Raw genomic sequence first — 5,883 nt, 5'->3', positions numbered from 1 at the left:
TCAAACTCGGGTTTTCTGCAAGAGCAGCCAGTGCTCTTAACCACTGAGCCAGCTCTCCAGCCCTTGCATAGTTATATTTAAACCCAACTGTATAAGGTAAACACTGTCATTTTGGGATAAATGTCTAAAAGTCCATCTAGTCATAGACAGAAGCATAAATGTGAACACATACAACACATACATGGACACAGAACAGAATACTTGAATTAAATGTGTAGTGTGCTTCAGTAATTTATTTGAATTCCTTGTTTAACTTTATAAACTACCTTATAAAGAAGGTACTGTTAGCACACTCAATTTAAAGATGAAAATGCAGAGACCAAAGAAATTCTTCTTGCCCAAGTTGGCATGTATATTAGAAAGTGGCAAGACAAGTATTTGAAACAAGCCATCTAACTTCAAAACCCACAATACAAGAGACACTGTTTTAGGACCTGCATTCTACACCTAAGGGTGGCCTAACCCCTAATGGTTGCCTTCTCAATGGGTATTATTGATTAACACAGTGTTTGTCTTGCAAGACACTTGAGAGATTAGTAAGCATGGTTCTGAGTGTGTCCACCAGGGAATTTTCAGAGACAATTAGAACAGCAATGTTCTGATCAGTTCAATAGCTGAATCCATTGCTGGGTAAGAAAGTGGGATAACTATTGGGAGGTTGTAGAACTGTACAAGTTAGAGGCCATTTGGAGGATGTAGGTCCCTGAGCACGTGCCTTTGAATAGCATATCTTGGCCATTGTCCCTCCCTGTTGTTCTTCTCTGTTTTCTGGCCACAAAGAGTAACTGTGTGCCACCATGCCTTTCCCCATGATGTTCAGATGTCCAACCTCACCACATGCCCAGAAAGACTGTAGTTTCACGTCTGAAATTCCCATATGGCACAATGAACTTTTCTTCCTTTTAAAACTGTTTCTCTCGTGTATTTGTCCCAGCAATGATAATGAAATCACACACCTTCCCACACTACTATGTTAAAAATGTACATCTTCTTGCTCAAGCTTCATAGTTAATATGTTAGATGCTTATCCCTTTGTTTACAATTTTTCACAGTGGAACTTGGCTTGGTTTTCTCTTTTGTTTTTGTTTTTCCACTAGTACAATATTTCTTTAATTCTCTTACCACTTATCTTTTCTAATTTTTGTGATTATTTCATTCATATGATTCAGGGTGTTATTTGGGAGCTGTGTAAGTTTTGATAAAAATTTCCAAAATACACTTTTTAAGATCAAATCATGTTACACACCTACAAGCACTACATGAGAATAAATTTCTCCACACTTGCTCTATTTAGAAAAGTCATTCTTGCTGGGCGTAGTGGCACATGCCTTTAAGTCCAGCACTTGGGAAGCAGAAGCAGGAAGATCTCTGTGAGTTCGAGGCCAGCCTGGTCTCCGTAACAAGTTCTAGGTCAGCTGGGGTTACAGGAGACCCTGCCTCCAAAAGACCAAAAAAAGGCCATTCTTAAAATCTTATATCCCAAGACAGTTCAAAAGCAAAGTAAAAAAGAGCCTTCTCTTTCCACAATGTGGTCGTTCCTGTGGTATAGGGCCCACAAAGTTATGCTATACTGGTAGTTACAAGGTCAGTTTGCTCCACTGTGGCCAGCAGGCGGTGCTCACATACAGATAAGAAAGATCTCTGTGGTCACATTAGCTCTAAAGCACCTAAACCTGGGACAGTATGGCATGTACATCTTGTTCCAACCTTATTAAATGGTTTGTCCGATAACCCCCAAATTTCAAATTTCATTCACCGGGATGAAAGACTTGCACCACCATGTCTAGCACTTTGCTATTCTTGACCAATGTTTTTGAAAATTCATGTAAGCAATATTCAGATGTCCTTGTGCCATGGGTAACACCGGATCTCTGACACCATTCATGTGAGTTCCCAAGCATCTGATCTTAAACACTGGTCAGTCAAAGTTCATCTCCCACCTTCTGCCTAGGCTTTTTTGCGTATGAAGAGTGGCCTGGGTCAAAATATCCTCTTAGATCGTTTACTTCCATGTTTCACTTCTGTTCAGCTATCATGTTTCCTTGTTTTGAAAGAGGCTAAAACACAAAGCTCAGGCAAGTAATGTTTTCTCTGTCTGTGCTTTCTTTACCACAGTACAGGTTATTTTTCTTTTTATGTATCCACAGCTAGAACTATCCAGAACTGTTACACTGCCTTGTGTTCAGAGTAGGAAGAAATTTACCTACTGTGTCATTTGAGTGTTCACATCCTCAAAGACAGAATTCAAGTTGAAAGATGGAAAACGACTATACAAACATAAAACGTCTGTCTGGATGTCCAAAATATCAAGGAAAAGCTTCAAATTTTTATATCAGACATGGACTACTACTACTAAAGATGTGCTTTTAAGAGAAAAAACTTCATATAAGTTTGTTAAAAATAATGAAAATCTGGGGCTGGAAAGATGAGCCGGAGGTTAAGAGCACTGGCTGCTCTTGCAGAGGACCTGGGTTCAGTTCCCAGCACCCACATGGCAGCTGACAACCATCTGTAACTCCAGCTCCAGGGGAATCAGATGTCCTCTTCTGACCTCCATGGGCATTGCATGACACAGGTACACTTACGCACATGCAAGCAGTACAGTCATACACATACACACACACACACACACACAAACTTTTTAATGAAAAAACTGAAAGCAACAGAGGAAAAAAATGGCCAGTGAACAGGAATGGTATTATAGAACACTGCTATGAATATATTTTAATAAAATGCTGAATTTAATTAGTGGTAAAGCAAATAGAAATTAAAATTACCTTTGTTCAAATTAGAAGATCACCTGACAAATGGGAAAACAGGGTAGGTTAACTTCAGATAACTTTCGGTCCCTTATGAGCAGCTGCACAAAGCCAATAAGATGTGCTTTCCACTGCATACCCTAGCCTGAATTTTTCTTTTCTAGTAATATGATTTTCATTTTGCTGTTTGCTTATCTGATAACTCTTTCACAAGTCACATAATTTCTCTGTGCCCCAGTTTCTTTCTTTGAAAATTAGGCCAATGCGGGGCTCCCAGCACCCACATAGCAGCTAACAACTGTCTGAAACTCCAGTTCCAGGGGATCCAACAGCCTCGTCTGTCCTCCGTGGGCATTGCATGATATGGGTATACTTACATGCATGCAGGCAATACATGCATACACATAAAATAAAAATAAAAAATTAAATATTAAAAAAAAGAAAATTAGGCCAACTGATATTTCCTGTAGTTCCTCCCATCCCTACCATTAGATAGTAGAGGAGAGCATTAGACCATCAGGTTGCAAGGCTGCACACTATTTTAAGTTTTCCCTGGATCATAGTGTTCATATCTAGATAGTTCACTGTAAGAAAGAAATTATTTAAAAATAGAATGCATATCGAGTATTATCAGAATAGCAAGGAACTAGAAACCAGCTCATGGGGATCGAGAGAACAGACCTGTCATGGAAAACACAGGAAATGAGAGACGGAGTAAAAGGAGCCACAAAATACGACTGTTACATCAGAAGAGTGAGCATGCCAGTTGCTCCCTGTGGGATATACAGTACTAGAAGCAAGTGGAGAATGTTGTTAAAGGAGGGAGCAGATTGCTCTAATCTGCACTCATCTATGTGATTACGAAAGAGTCTGTCATCTTACAGATGTGAACTCCCCTTCACTGGAAAAGCTGAAGACAAGGTCATCCATCATCCTACAGTGGGTGTTCTGTAAACAACCCTGCACTGGCTAATAATGACTTTAGCGGGAACGACTGTGTAATCCATTCTAGTTCTATAAAGCCATGATTCTATGAAAAGTTTGTAAGAATTCTAGAATACTTGAAAACTTACATCATAAAAAATAAAACTCTCAAATTCTAAAGTCAAACTAGTCCATGAACATGCATTTTTCATCATGAATTTAGGTGCCAAAATAAAAGAAGAATCGTTTTACTTCTTCCGTCATCTCTGTGAAAAATGGTCTTCCAGTTCCATTCCACTACCTGTTCCAGAATAACAAAAATCAGAAGATTAAAGCAACTTGAAGAAAAGAAGTGTATCTTTTTGCCTTTAATATTGAATTGACTAAGTCCCACAGATCCAAGGTGGAACACAGTTAGGCCACTGTTATAGGAAATCAGAGTAAAGAGAGGAACTTAAAAACTAAGAACCAGAGCATCATGTTAATTATTATTCATTAGCTTACTGCATATTAATTAGTATCCAATGTATCAATTTTACACAAACTTTTCACATGGAAAGTTCACTTGTATCATTCTTTGTCATCAATTTTGTAATAATATTTTTGAAAGATTTATTCTTAATTATGTGTAAGCCTAGGGGGGTTATGTACACATGAACCCAGTTGCCTGTGGAGGCCAGAAAAGGGCATTGGATTCCAGGAAGGTGGAGTTAAAATTGGTTCTGAGCTGCCTAAGCTGGGTCCTCTGGAAGAGTAGTATGGCTCTTAACTTCTATCTCTCCAGGCCCATTTTAATAGTATTTTATTAATATGACTCAAAATATTAAACATTTTTGTACTATTTTATATTCATGAATGACTTTTAATAGTTAGTGTTTCTGATTGGTATGAGGGACTGGATTCAAATGACAGAATTTCTCTAATGCAGAGCTTAATTGACATGTACAAACAATGCTTAGATGTGTAATATGATATGTGATGTGGACCCAATTCTTTATTCCTCCTTGTATGAACACATTTTGCCATGTGAGTTATGAGTATCTTATTAACATGGAATCTTTTTCTACCCTCTGTGCCTTGCTTTGAGCTCTAGAATGAGTGGAAGTGATGTCAGGTCACTTCTGAGCTTATGCCTTGCAAAGTATCCACTTGCTGTCTCCTGGTCCCTACCATCCACATGGGACATGCCCAGGTTAGTCCATCAGAAGAGGCTTACCGAATAGTCAAACTTAGTTTTAGAGTCTCAAATATCAATTTCTGAGACTGGGTGATAGTTCAGTCAGTAAAGCACCTGCCGCACATACACGAGAACCTGAGATCTTTCTATGTCCCGGAACCCGAGTTCTTTCTGTCTCCCAGAACCCATATAAAAAGCAGGGTATGGTGGTACACACCTGTAACCGCAGTGCCAATGAGAGGCCCTGTGTCAAAATCAAGGTGGATGGCAACTGAGGAACAATTCCAGAGAACACCTCTGGCCTCTGTACATGCACATGTGTATATTGAATTTCTAAGCACAACACATTCATGCAATAAATCTGCTTCCAATATATGTGGATGAAAGATCCCAGAAAGAAGCTGCGCCTTCAAATGGAAACTTCTGCCAAGTTGATTGATTAGCACTTCAGTGATTATGAGAAGCTTGGCATGCTGCAAATCCAGAACCAAATTATCTTGAGCCCTCTTTAGCCCTCTGGATCATTTTTATTGCCTTCCTCTGTAGCTGATCTAATAGCTTTGAGACCACTAAGTAGACCATTTGGAATGTATGAACAGAGCACTAGCTTTCCTTGGAATGTATATATTTTTTAAGTTATTATTTTTATTTATGTGTATGAGTGTATTGCCTGCATGCATGTTAAGTGCACCTGTGTTGTGTTATACCCATGGAAGTCAGAAGAGGTTGTCAGAGACCCTGGAAGTGGAGTTATGGATGGATGTCAGTTTCCATATGGGTGCTGGGATTTGAACCCAGATCTTCTGCACTAGCAGCCAGTGTTCTTAACTGCTGAGCCTTCTCTCCAGCCCCTTCTTGAATGTATTACCTTCGCAGACCACTAACTTCCACCAACCCAAAAGCTGAAAGTGTCATCAGATTGCATCTAAGGCCTATAAGAGAGGTCCCCCTTGACCCCATTTACAGTAACCTATCTCTCTTATGTTTCCACCGATGTATTTGAAAAGCTCTTGATTTACGACT

Source organism: Nannospalax galili, unplaced genomic scaffold, assembly GCF_000622305.1.
Source record: "Nannospalax galili isolate Female #2095 unplaced genomic scaffold, S.galili_v1.0 scaffold72, whole genome shotgun sequence".
NCBI lineage: Eukaryota > Metazoa > Chordata > Mammalia > Rodentia > Spalacidae > Nannospalax > Nannospalax galili.
Note: the sequence above shows the minus strand (reverse complement) of the source record.